Below are 14898 nucleotides of genomic sequence, written 5' to 3' on the forward strand. Positions count from 1 at the left end.
TACCCCTTTTCTAATATTAGCTTCTTGTTTCTGCTGACAGTTCCAAATCCCTGCCACCTCATTTTTGTAGAAACTGGGAATCACACAGATGTCTTTGTAATTCATTCCACTTTTCATCAGCACTCTGAATATTTCTTGGCAGATAACTTATCAAATGGCTTTTCCAAGGTCTACAAAAGCAATATAGGTTGGTTTATTTTTCTGTAGTTGCTTTTCGATAAGGAGTCTCAGTGTCAGAATGACTTCTCTTGTTACCAAACCCCTTCTGAAACCAAACTGATCTTCACTCAGCAATCCTACACCTTCTCTTCAATTGTCTTCAGAACCACTTTTATGAGAATTTTTATGCATTTAATATTAGGATGAAAGTCCGGTACTGTTCACATTTTGCAGCTGCTGCATTCTTTCGTATAGGAACAATAATGCATTTCTGGAAGCCTGTCGGTATCTCTCCTGTGTGACAGATAGACCTAATAAGTTTAATCAGCATTGTTTTCATGCTGTCACCATTATAACAGCATTTTCCCCTCTTTATTTTCTCTTTTATCTGTGAGTGTTGTTTTACGTTTATTAAAAAATTGTTTTGCTGTTCTGCAAGCTAAATCTGTTCTTCCGCTTTGCATATTTCCTTCCACTTCCCTCCACATTTCCTCAAGAAAATTTTCTTTTGCTTTCCTAGCTTCTCTATTAACTACAATCCTTAGTCTTCTGAATTCAGCTTTTCCTTGTTCATCAGTAGCATTTTTGTATAATCTCCTGTTTCCTAATTTAATTTTTTTCTGGATAATTTGCCCATAATGAGTGAAGAATGCGAACAACGATAACTCATCCTTTATTCGTATATGCAAAGTGTCACCACTATGACATTGTATCATCAATTTCCCAGAGAACAGTCATGAAGTAAAATCCTATTTTTTACGTTCATTATAAATGAATGTTAAATGTGACTAACAGTAATCCTTGAAAACCAGGGGAAAAATGTGTGTTAGACGTATTTGTGTTTAATTTTATGCACCATGTTTTTGTCGATGTGATGAATGCACCTGGACCTCGTACCTGTTCCAGCGTCAGAGAGGTTAATGAAGCAACTTTGTCTTTCGCTCCGATTAACTTTCGAGGGCGAAAGTTCTGAAAGTAATCAAAATGGGGAAGGTCACTAACTGATGGTGCGCCACAGGCAACGACTATAAAAAAGCGATGTAGCTGGAGAGAGAAGCCGTAAGGTGCACACCTTATTATCCATCCCTCACATAACCTCTTCGCAAACATCATGCGCCTTGCCGTAAACCAAACCGTGTGTTTCAAATCTTTTTTTTAACAAAGGTCTTACGTACGATGGTCTAATGGGTAATTAACATCTAAACTGTACCTAAATGACAGTTAAATCTGATAAAAAATCAAAAGTAGGTGCACAATATAATTAGCCTTTATTTGACTGATCTGTTCTATCTCAGAACGTTTTGGTCGTATTCATTAGTGGTACATACAAGAGTTGGACAAAAGTACGGAAGCACCGTGAGAAATGTATGACTGAACACAGATGCAAATGTTAACCAAGGATACAGGTTCATATTGTTGGAGCTCGTATGGTGCTGTGTTGTTCGGCAATCAAGAGAGGCGAAGTGTTTGTTGTAATTAGAGGCAATGTATCGATTTTTTTAAAATACTGAATACAGCGAATGTGGAAAAACGTCATCGGCTAAGTCACAAACGAGGAGGAAAATGTGCGTTCAGTGATCGCGACGAGTGGCTAATGAAGAGGATTCTAACGTAAATACAGGGTTAAATGCTGTCAAAACCAATGCAGAACTCAATGTCACACTGGTAAAACCTGTCATCAAAACAACTCGAAGGGAGAGGGGAAGCATGGACCTGCGGGGTGAGCTAAAATTCAAAATCTACTCATACATACAAATGCCTGTAACAGAAAAACCTGGTGCATTACCAATAAAATCTGTACTTCGAAGTTGTGGAGGAATGTCATTCGGTTGGTTGAGTATAGTTTTGCACTGGTTCCAATCTAGCTGAGTTTATGTCACAAGAGTCAAATGTTGCGAGAGTTTCGGTGATGATTTACGAAGCCATACCCGGTATTCAGTGGGCCCCACGGTTACACTGCAAGGTCATGCGACTGCCAGCGTCTGTATTACCATTTTGGCTGTTTGCGTCCATCCCATCTTACAATGTTTGTTTCCCTGCTATGATGCTGTCTCCGAAGACCACAGGGTCCCTGTTCACATAGTTGGTTACGCGAGCATCAGGATGAACTCCCTCATCTCTTCTGGCCACCCCAGACACAGTACCTCAGTTTAATTGTGCCTTCGTGGTCTACTTTTGAAACAAATCTGCATGATCAATGTGCACCATCATCGTTAGGTAACTTCGCTGAAATGTTGTAGGAACAAAGTTACTTGAGTCCTCTGGAAACCATGCTGGAACAGTATTAATCTATTTCGTGGTGGCTGCAAGCCACTGGGTATCCATCACCGTATTATGTACGGAAAAATGGTGCGTTTTTGGCGTTTCATGCTTTAGTACAGCCGATATATGTACTTACGCTGCCGGTTTGAGAAACATTTAGAACGACGTCAACATCAAGTCGAAAAAGCTTATGGAAGTGTTCGTCCAAAGTAGAAAATGGTCAGTCACGATTTGAGTCACAACAGCTCGACACAAGTATAGAAACATATTTTCCTGCCGTTCTGAAGCACCCTTTGAATAGCTGTAAATGTTTCTTTCGACCCGAGAAAAAGTCTGGTGTTCACCAGCGATTGTGTGAATGTAAATTATAGACAATACTGAAGTCTTTTTTAAATGTGATCAGTAGACTAATGTAGCCAAATACAAATACCTCCCGTGAACTAACCTCTTTTTTCATAGTGGCACTTGCACCCTAATTTCTCAGTCATGTGTTGAATGTATTGCCCTACAGATGTTACCCTCCGCAGCTCCGTCTAGGGCCACTACTGTTGTCTTCATTCATGTCCTATCATCCTGTCCCTTTTTCTTGTCACCGTTTTCTGTATGTTCCTTTGCTCGCTATTCTCCGGCGAACTTGCTCATTCCTTACTTAGCTGACCTAGCGTCTTTAACGTTCCTGTCGCTCTGCGTAACGTCCTTGGCCCGTTGCCTGGGAACTGTGACGCGGGCGTCCCGATACGGGATAGCGAAGTGGTGCTCCGCGGGGATAAAAGCTCGTGCGTGAACTACACCAAGGATGTTGGTAGAGCTTGCTCCAGAACCGTGACCACGGTGTTTTCTGGCAGACGTTTTGCTGACGGCTCCTTGTAACGGGAGAGGGAATGGCTTCTGCAGCTCGGTCCGCTTGGAGTATCGAGGCAGACGTGTAGACCGTTAACAGGACGGCCGCGCTGTTGGAAGTGGCTGTTTGCTTTCTGCTTGTTCAGCGGCGAGTCGCCGGTTGCAGTTCGGGTCCCTGAATAAGCTGCTTTTCCTGGTGGGCAGGGGGCTTTTGTTGGTTTTGAATTCATCCAAGGACAACATGGAAACTACGGTGAGCATCTGCTGTACCAGCCGGGGAGGTGTTATTTGGGAAATTCCCGTGTTCTGTCGCAGGGATACGCCAGCCTGGTTTTCGGGGAACATTGACCAGTAATATTGTGCGGTCCCTACCAATCTGTGCACAGTGGCTATGATCTATTCTTCTAATACACAAGTGTCCTGCTTCTTCGTAAATTCCTTGTTTAATTCTCCTTCCCATTTCGAAGAAGTTCTTCTTGGCAGCATACATTCAGTAGGCTGCAAGCGGTCGTTGTCCTTACGTAATCTATTTTGTTTGTGTTTACAATGTATATAAAAGTGTTTGGTGCCGCCAGTGGCGCTTACAGAAATACTGCTTACGTTTATGAACACTTGGCCTTTGACTTGTTCTGTGCCACTTCCGCATTAATTGGTATTTGTATTTTAATTCTTGTGGTCTCTCACTCTGGTGGCTGCTTCGTAGTTCCTCTTTGGTGTACTCTTTCTTATCTTGAAGATAAATTCTTCTCGGGTTGACAGCCGAGTCAATGCGTTGTTCTCCAGCAACTTTTCAGCAAGTTTCTTACTTGCCATCATCAGGCGAAGTGTCGGGTTCACGTCTCGTCCGGGTCTTTATAGCCGCTGGACCACGGGCATCTCTGCATCTTTGGCGCGGGTCGGGCCAGTCAGGCGCGAGCGGAATCGGCGCGGCGGCGCGTGGTGGGGCGAGCCGCGGGCGCCGGGTCCTGGCGTCTCGCCTCGGTGCGGCCTGTTTATTCCATACGCCGCCACCGACCTACCTCCATCGGAGCGCTCTCGTCTCATTCTTGATAATGTTGTATTCCACGCGCTGCTGAGTTGGAAGCCACTGTCCCGATTGACCAGGTTGTCACTAACCCGTATCTCCACTGCCTCTTTAATAACTGAGTCCCAGAAACCTTTCGCTCTACACAGTCTCTTGGTTTCTTCAAACTGAAACGTGTGTTCTTCACTGAGGCTGTGCTCCGCTACCGCGGATTTTTCTTTTTGTCCGAGGCGGACGCTTCTCACATGTTCAGAGATGCGTTGCGTTATGCAACGCTGCGTCTGCCAAATATATTATTTCCCACATTCACAGGAAATACTGTAGACACCCGGAGTTCTTAGACCCAAATTGTCCTTCATTGAGCCCAGCATATTTCTGATTTTTGTTGGAGGATGGAAGATGGTTTTTATCTTGTTTTTCTCCAGTATCCTGGCAATCTTGGCCGTGGGTGGTCCTGTGTACGGGAGGAACGCCAGACTTTTGTTGTTCTCATCTTCCTGAAGGTTCTCCTCCTTCTTCTTCTTGCTCATATGGAGAGCAAGTAAGAAACTTGCTGAAACGTTGCTGGAGAACAACGCATTGACTCGGCTGTCAACCTGAGAAGAATTTATCTTCATGATTCGCCGAGAAAGCCTGCATTCTCATATATCTTTCTTATCTTATTTTAGTGCCTGCAGACTAAGTATTTGATTTGATTTGTGTGTTTGAAATTCACTACCAATTTTGTGTGCTTCTAGAAGCAAAACCCAAACGCTTAAAGAGTTCTGATGGATTTACGCAGCCTCTTACGGTTTATAGGCTTTGACACTCTAAGGAATTTGAAATCTTAAAATATTGTGCGTTGAAGGGACATGTTTCCTAATGGTTCAAATGGTTCAAATGCCTCTGAGCACTATGGGACTTAACATCTTAGGTCATCACTCCCCTAGAACGTAGAACTACTTAAACCTAACTAACCTAAGAACATCACACACATCCATGCCCGAGGCAGGATTCGAACCTGCGACCGTAGCAGTCCCGTGGTCCCGGACTGCAGTGCCTAGAACCGCAAGACCACCGCGGCCGGCATATTTCCTAATGTTTATGTTCAAGAAATAATATCAAAGTTTTGGTAACTAATCTGAAACGTAGATGACCTGGATATATGTATTTAGATGTTCTTTGCCTCGGTACTTTGACTGCTGTCTAGGCTAGTGGCCAAATCTTATTCTTTTCTTTTAATTTTGCTTATCTGGCTTGCTAAGGCTAGACGTTGCCATGAAGGTGCTCAGATATATTTTGATGATCTTTCCTTCGGAAATTTAATATGACTACTGTCAAGGCTAGTGGCAAAATGTTATTCTTTTTTTCTTTATCTGGATCGCTACGGCTACACGTCGTCATGAAGATGCTCAGTTAATCACTGTGTTTATTTATTCTGTTGCCTTTTTACGCAGCTAATGGTTGTAATTCTTTTTCATATTTTGTTGCTTGGGCTCTCATTATTCTGAGTGTTCACAACATGGGAAAATTTAATAGGCTGCAAACTGTTTTCCTACAGTGGCCGCTTGGAACGTTAAGAGAGCTAAAACTTCTCGTTGTTCTTGAAATTTGATTTCATTGTTACGATAATCAATTCAAACTGCAACTGTTAATTCGATACAGCACTTAACTACTCACCGTCCGCAGCTCGTGGTCGTGCGGCAGCGTCCTCGCTTCCCGCCCCCGGGTTCTCGGGTTCGATTCCCGGCGGGATCAGGGATTTTCTCTGCCTCGTGAGAACTGGGTGTTGTGTGATGTCCTTAGGTTAGTTAGGTTTATGTAGTTCTAAGGTCTAGGGGGCTGATGACCATAGATGTTAAGTCCCATAGTGCTCAGGGCCATTTGAACTACTCACCAATCCATCTTCATTCCATTTCACAAGAATATCTGTCCACTTAATTTTCAACATTCTTTGGAAGCGCCACATCCCAACCTGTCCGAGACACACTAACGCACAATACGCAGTGCTCCAGACTTTAATTATTTGTCCTATATTCGTCTCTTGGTTAGGAATCCCCTGTTCCGTGCATCATGGTTTATTCTTGCTGCCTAGGCAGTACTATTCCCTAACTTCCTCTACTCCGTGATCCAGAATTCTGATGAAGTTTCCTGCTGCTCTCATTTGTTCTCTTCTGATTACAGGTTTCAATCAGCTGAAACATATCTTCTGTGACCTAAAGTTTCTTCGTGTTTACTTTACGTGTATCGATGTTTGTGATTCCAATATCTGTGATTGCCATATTTAGAGATGACCATTCCTAGTCAAATGAACTGCGTGGTATGGTATTGCCCATCGCAGTATCCAGCGTAATTCATTAAAACCTAAACTAATTCTATGCGATGCAATTTCCGTCCGAAGCCTCGTACAAACGAGAAAACTGTTTTAATGATCTGAGTAGCTATGGAAGAGTCAGTAGTACCGCCCGTTGTTAGAATGTTGATGGTTATTTCTGCGTATGAGGTCCTTCGCCCGTTGTAATGCCACGTTCGCTCGGTTCGTGTTACCTCGTTGTCGGTCGCGGTTTGTGAAGTCTGTGAGAGTGTAGTTCTGGGTGCGTGACAATAACGAGCAATTCAGAGATTCATTCTGAGTCTTTATCTGGGAGAAATATGCAATACACACTTAGAGAGAACGAGTTTATTGTGAAAACATGCTATAAGACAGACTCACTGGTTACGACGCAAACGGTATTCCGGAGAGAATTTAATGTGTACGGTGTTCCAACAAAGACAACAATTTTATCGATTATGAGGAAGATGGAGGCAACTGGTGTATTAAACAGGGCAGTGGTAAGCTTGGAGCACCACTGAGTGCAAAGGTAACTGGTAAGGTTCGACGACGGTTGGAGAACTCTACAAGGAAATCGTTGCATCGATTGAGCCACAAGACAGGCATTTCATACGCCGTATGTCTGAGAACTATGAAAAAATTGGCATTTAGGCCATACAGAGCGCACATGAAGCAAGCATAGGATGAAACAGATCACGAGAAAGATATGCGTTACAGTCTTGGTTTCAGCGGTTTCTTATTCAACGTCCATTCATTCTCTCCATAACTTGATGAACATATGAGGGAGGGAGATATCTGTAAAATTAAATCAACAAACATAACAACAGATATTGGGCTGATGTAAATCCCAGATCACCCACAAAACACCACTGCATGATGAGAATGTTGGAGAGTGGCGCGTGGTGTCAGCTTCCAGGATTGCTGGTAAATTTTTCTTAGATACGACTGTAGACCCTATAGTTTAGACGGGAATCTTCACTACAGTTGTCGAGCAGCTGGATGACTTCAAACTTACAGAAGTTTGTTTCCAAGAAGACGGAGCAACGTGTGACACGCCTAACGATTCCACACAACTTCTAACTAGTTCCCATGGCGACCGAATAATCTCAAAAAATGTGTGCCACCACTACCCCCCCCCCCCCCCCCCACACGCACTCATACACCTGACGTGCTGGTTCCTGATTTTTTTCTTCTGTTAGCGTCTTAAAGGACGAGTCTAAAAGAGTAGACCACGGACAACTGCAGAACTCCGTGAAGCTATTACACACGAAATAAGCAGCAACAGTAATGGTACAATTCACATGACGTCACGGAACATAGTGGAATGAGAACCGTTTTTCTTCTCTACTCGGGTGAGTGGGGGGGGGGGGGGGGTGGAGGGGTAGGGGGCAGCTCCAGCACTTACCTTGAGGAATTTTGTTTGCATGTACGTTAGCTCGAAATTGTGTGTTATAGCCTCCAAAAGTAGCACATGTGTCGCATTATTAGTTACAATTTTAAGACTCATTAAAAATAGTTCACGTTTATATGGATCGCACTCTTGTAGACTTTTTCTTCACTACGAATGATTGTCTTTCCCTAAATATCTCTGTAGTACCTTCTTCCGTCGATCAGCTGAAGTTACCCAAAGTATCTTTGCACTTACTTTCCTTGTATCTATGTTGGTCTCACCAATACCTGTGATTCCCCTTTCTAGAGATGACAATTCCTCTTCAGATGAACTAGATACTGTGGTGTTCCACGTTACAGTATCCGTATCAGAAGTGAACTTCAACCCCAACTCATCAATCGTTAGTGCAGCAGTATCTCCACACTGATTCTCTTAACCTTCTTTCTATTCTTCTTCTTTGCTAAATTGTCATCTCAGTCTATATCTGGACCAGGTAACGCCTTAAAATGCAATATGTGTGTTTTTCTTTTAATCTCTGTCTGACCACTATGCAATGCAGCTGCTGTCTTCTCTTGTCTCTGAGTCTTTTCCAAGTGTGCCTCCCCTTATTGTGATTCTTCAACACAGTATTCGATGTTCACAGCAGAACTCAATTAGTCTTTCTCCTTCCTCATTCCTATTGCCAAGCCCATATTATATTGTGACCTGTTCTGCTATTCTTCCCCAACAACAGCGGTCCCATCTTCCATTGTTATTACAGATTCACCTCCCTTTACATACTGCATTTTGCAATCAATATCGTCATATACTTCCTCCGTCTTATCGTTTACTTGCGACGTTGGCATGTACAATTGAATTATTGTTGTCATTGTTGGTTTGCTGTGCATCTGATGAAACTAACCATAATTGTTCACAGTAGCTCAGTCTCTGCCGTACTTTGCTATTCATAGAGTGCCACTCCTGTTATACCACTTTCTCTTCTGTTGATGTTACTCTTTATCCGTCTGACGAGAAGCCCTTATCTTCCTTTCATTTCACCTTTCTGTCCCAACTGCACCTAGAGTGAGCATTTGCATCTCCATTTCCCAATTTTCTAGCTTTCTCATTAAGTTAATCTTCTGCCATTCCATGCTCTGAAATTTCATTTCTTGGTTGGTTAATCCATATTTCTCTTAGGATCATCTCACCTCTGCAGTGTCCCTCCACAGATACGAATGGCGAACTAATCGGGAATCTTCTGCCAGTGGAGAAATTATAATAACGCATCAATCACATATATTGTGGATACACATTATGCGACTTTAATGCCGTTGTGTCTAGAAATCCTACATATTCGCTTCGCTAGACAAATAATCCAACAACTACTATTAACGAGTTTTATTACAAAAAGACAGTAACAATTACATAACTTTGATAGGTGTGCGCAAGCAAAGGGCGACAAACAAAAAATCAGTCTTCTTCAGAATAGACAAACACAGGTCTGTGCAGCGAGTAGATAGCTAATGATAGTTGCTACGATGTGTCGACTAATGTTGAAGCTGCAATCGAAGTGCTCTGCCAGCAGGTTGGCGAGGCGCTTATGTCCTCTTCACCTAGGGGCAGCCTGCTGTCGCCCTGTCGTCCTGGAGGGAGTTAGGTCAGCGTGAGACTGGCTGATATTTTCTCATACCCTTCTCTTCCCTGTCGTTCCAGTCTGGCGGTCCGGCGCTGACTTTACGCCGTAACAAATCCACTGGTTTCCATTACCTTCTCAATCCTCATGCCGTGGACCATAGCTGATTTTTCCCCATTTTGAGGGCAGTTTCCCACCCGAAGGACAAGAGAGTGTGCTGAATCTCTGTCTGCTCCCGAGCCCTCACTGATGAGGTTGATGGCAGTAAGAGGGACACTTTTTATGTCGGAAGTCTTAGGCCCCCATTGTTGATGCTTTACATCCAAAACTGAATCAGTAGTTTAGTTCGGACGCGACACCCAGGACGTTTTGATTAGTGGTCAAAGACGCTACAGTTAGATCACTGGTTAAGTCAGTTAGTTAATCGGATGTCTACAGAAACGAATACCCTTTTATAGAACAAAAGGAAGCCACTGCGATTATGGGATGTGATGTGATGTGATGTGCTGATGCCTATAAGCACAAATGCACTATGTGATCAAAAGTAACCGGTCACCCCCAAAAATATACGTATTTCATATTAGGTTCATTGTGCTGCCGCCTACTGACTGATAATCGATATCAGCCACCTCAGAAGTCATTAAACATCGTCAGAGAGCAGAATGGTGCACTCCGCGGAACTCGTGGACTTGGAAGGTGGTCAAGTGATTTTATTTCACTAGAAGAAGGGAGCGGTTGGTAGGACATGTTCTGAGGCATCAGGGGATCACAAATTTAGCATTGGAGAGCAGCGTGGAGAGTAAAAATCGTAGAGGGAGACCAAGAGATGAATATACTAAGTAGATTCAGAAGGATGTAGGTTGCAGTAAGTACTGGGAGATGAAGAAGCTTACACAGCATAGAGTAGCATGGAGAGCTGCATCAAACCAGTCTCAGGACTGAAGAACACAACAACAACAACAGTGTCATACGTCTCTACGTGAGATTTCCACAATCCTAAACATCCCCAGGTCCACTGTTTCCGATGTGATAATGAAATGGAAAAGTGAAGGGGCATGTACAGCTTAAAAGTGTATAGGCTGACCTCGTCTGTTACCTGACAGAGACTGCCGACAGTCGAAGAGGGCCGTAATGTGTAATAGACAGACATCTATCCAGAGTATCACACAGGAATTCCAAACTGCATCAGGATCAATTGCAAGTACTATGGCAGTTAGGCTGAAGTTTAGAAAACGTGCAATTCATGTTCGAGCGGCTGCTCATAAGCAACACATCACGCCGCTAATTTCAAACGACGCCATGCTTGGTGTAAGAAGCGTAAACATTGAACGACTGCACAGTGAAAAAACGTTCTGTGGAGTGACGAATTATGGTACATAATGTGGCGATCCGATGACAGGGTATTGGTATGGCGAATGTCATCTGCCAGCATGTGCGGTGACAACAGTAAAATTAGTAGGCGGTCGTGTTATGGTGTAGTCGTGTTTTGCATGGAGGGGGCTTCCACCCCTTGTGGTTTTGTGTGGTACTGTCATAGCACAGGCCTACATTGATGTCTGAAGCACCTTCTTCCTTCCCGCTGTTTAAGAGCAATTTGGGGATGGCGAATGCATTTGTTCATAATGCAAGGCTTGTGACGGAGTGGTTACACAACTAATACATCTCTCTAATGGACTGCCCTGCACAGAGTTCTGACTTCAATCATATAGAACACCGTTGGGATATTTTGGAACGCCTGCTAAGTGCCAAGCCTTACCGACGGACATCGATACCTCTCCTCTCTGCAGAACTCCGTCAATAATGGGCTGCCACTCCCCAAGGAACCATCCAGCGCCTCGCTGAACGTACGCCTGCGAGAGTGGAAGCTGTCAGAAGAACTAAAGGCGGGCCAATACAATACTGAATTCCAGCATTACCGATGGAAGGCGCCACGAACTTGTAAGTCATTTGACTTGTAAGTAATTTTCAGCCAGATGTCCGGATACTTTTTATCACATCGTGTGTGTCTTCCCATGAGGATATTATCGTCACTTTAAAAGAGAAACTAGGAACCACTGTGGTGGCAGTTATGTGACATAAAGGAATAAGTTATTTCTCGTGGGTTCAACTAGATTACTTTAAAGTAATCGGAACTAGCAGTGACACTTGCGCTCTAATGTCAATCGTAAAAACTTTTACCAGTCTGCGAAAATATTTACCCCGTTTTGAATGTCCTCTGTGGCCATGATGGTCCGTTACCAGCGACAGACAACAGGATACATCAAAGATTTGTATTCTCTGTGAACGCACAATAGATAATGTTGCCTTGACGTAAAAGCTAGAGGGGACCTGCACAGAACTAGCTTCAAAGACTTACTTAGAGAAGCGATGTACACTCTAAATTCAACTCATTGTCAAGTTATTGTCTCTCTAGATTTAACAGGAATTTCTCACTGAAAATAAAATGTAAATTATAAGAATTACATGTGTCAGTTACTTATTTATACTTTCTTCCGATAAGCTTTCATAGGGCCTGCAGCCACATAATCAGGTGAATGAGTGGATTCTTTTACAATGTTTGCTCGCTTTAGATAGTCGTCTGCTGCAAGACATCAGTCAATGCGCCTTTGATATAATTTTGTGGCTGTTTCAAGTTCTGAAGAGCGTCTTTTCTCAAACTGTCCTTTCCCATTTTTTATCCATGCCAGGGAGGATGATCACGCTGGCAACTGAAACTGTATGTGTTTTGTTTTCATTTCAAATATATTTGATATTCGGCATACCATGTACCTGTAACACATGTAGCTTTTACTATTTGTGCTAAGCGTGAATAATCGATGAGTTCGTTGACTGCGTGTGTAATTGCAAACACATACAACTTGGTCTCCTGCTTTAGCTTTACAGGAGAGACGTGTGAGCGGCAGTTGAATTTAACGTTCAAAGCTGGCTTTCTGCAATACATAGGCTAAGTGTCGGATGGTTAACTGTACGGATTTTTATAACGTAGGACCTCTCTACTGCCTGCTTCAGACCCGTAAGAAGGACGCATTTCTTAAAATTTTAGGTATTCAGCCGGTGGAAACTTTTGAAGGCAAGTAAACAAGAGTCGTCTCTCCTGTCTACTGATTGGAGGAGGCACTGGTGGTACTGAAGAATTCTTGTTGTTACGTGTAAGGAGGTGACTCAGGTGGAATTAAGTACGAAATTAGTGCCGTAGAAGGGCCGCTGAACCGGTGTGTTTCGAGTATGACATACCACTCCTGTGGATATATAGACGTCGATTTGAGGTACGAATTAGCACAGATTTTACGAGTAGCAACGTGCCGTAACCTTAAAGCTATCTGCTGTAGGCGCTATCAAGTTCTCGTGAGTTATAATTTTTCATATAGGGGTCCAAATTGCATTCATATCGCTGCCTACTCTCCGATGAATAACACAGTTTGCTCTGCGGATGTGGAGTTGAGATTTTATACGCATTACATGTTTTATTATGCTCAGGAGTACGCTCCGCGTTGTGAATAACTGTTCATTATCAGGTTCGTTCGTGAAACATTCATCCACAGTGCATACCAGGAAACCACCCTCCGTCCTGCTATAATTAACATCATGGTCTCTGTAATGGAAAGATACGAAGAAGCGTTACGTGATGTTTAGTCCCTGGCCAGTCGATCTTAATTCTAACAGTTAGATTCCCGTTACACATTTTCTTTATCATATAATCTATTGTTAAAATCAATTAAAATTTTCCAGATCACTTGGCACTCCCGGAAAGTAGAGTGTTTTTAGTTCTGTATTTGTTCAATAGGAAGCTCACAGTTACGAAAATTTCCTAGTATAGGGTAAAAGTTCGTCCCATAAACTATCAGCTACTGATATTGAGATTTTTGTCTTAGTCTGTGGTTTTTACGTTGTTGTTTCCTTTAATGTCATTAAATGATGGAAAGGTATACCAATATCTCTTCACATGAATGTCTCCGAAATGAAGTTCAAAACAGAGAACTCGCTTCACCCAGAAAATGAGATTGTGATGTACATCTTTGATACATCGAAGAGAGGATCTAAGCCCTCTAAATGTACCCTGGAAGAAAATTAAAGCGACTGATACAAATAACTTTTCAAATTACCTTTTCAGGTCTTACAGTCGCAGATTCCATACCACAGCCCAACACTGACAAAGTAATGTTTCAGTACTAAACTGTGAAATGTGGTAACGGTGATGTATCATCTAAGCCTATAGCAACAAAAGGAGTTTGTCACAAAATTTTCTCGCGCTTCCAATTGCGTCAAGTGGTTAGAAGCTCACCAGCTTTCGGCTGAGTATTATCAGCCGTTGTCAGATGGCGTGTGGATACTGCTGCCGCCCTTATACAGGCTGTGACGTCACTGGTGCCATATAAGGAAACTATTTGGTTTTAAGAAAACTGCGCCCCCTTCAGTCCTCCGATGTCTGGGTCCTAACCCGTGCTTAGTCGTAAACAGTTGTCACTGTTGAGGGTATTGCTAAGAAAGCTCGTAATTTTTAACCGTTTGTTTGTGCTGGAACTGTATCACAATGGAGGTTCATAATTAAATGTATTCTTAAATTAATGGACATAAAAAGAAACAGTAGTAGTCTGTATTAACTGCTTGTTAAAAGCACTAGAAAAACTTTGAGCAATCAACTGGAAAGAAATAGCCCTTGAATATTCAATGATGTCAATATGAGTCATCTTTCATCACATTCATGTTACTCTACTTTCTTCCAAGGAGACAAAGATAATAATTTACTTCCTCAAATGTAAATTATCTATTATATTAAAAGCATGTTCTTCTGGCAAAACTGTCTCTTTTAGCCACAATTATATGTAAACCATAACTTTCACTACATATCTTTTCAACTTAAATGTAGTATGCCATCATTAAGTTCACTTTTAAGAAAGATTGGAAGGCAAACTACAGTATTCTACAGATTTTAATATTCCAGCTACAATTATTCTTGTTGCCAGTCTCGCTTGGGCCTGTCATCTACTAGGTGATAAGTCTTAATTTCATTTTATTTTGTGCCCACTTTATGTAAGTAGGTCATATCATACCAGTGAAGTCTAATGATGCAATCATAATAATAAAACTCAAGACAAGGGTTCAAAAAGAGGGAGGGACAAACAAAATTTATAAAAATATTAGTGATTGGTTTTTCATTAATGTTCTGTCAGTTTACTTACAGGAAAAGATAGTTTATTCACTTTTGTGCAGGATGCAATACAGCATCAATAGTAATAACAGAAGATAAAGCTGAATGCTTAAACTCCATGGCTGTGGATATTTCTGTAAGTTAAAATAAT

Source organism: Schistocerca gregaria, chromosome 1 (assembly GCF_023897955.1).
Source record: "Schistocerca gregaria isolate iqSchGreg1 chromosome 1, iqSchGreg1.2, whole genome shotgun sequence".
Classification (NCBI taxonomy): domain Eukaryota; kingdom Metazoa; phylum Arthropoda; class Insecta; order Orthoptera; family Acrididae; genus Schistocerca; species Schistocerca gregaria.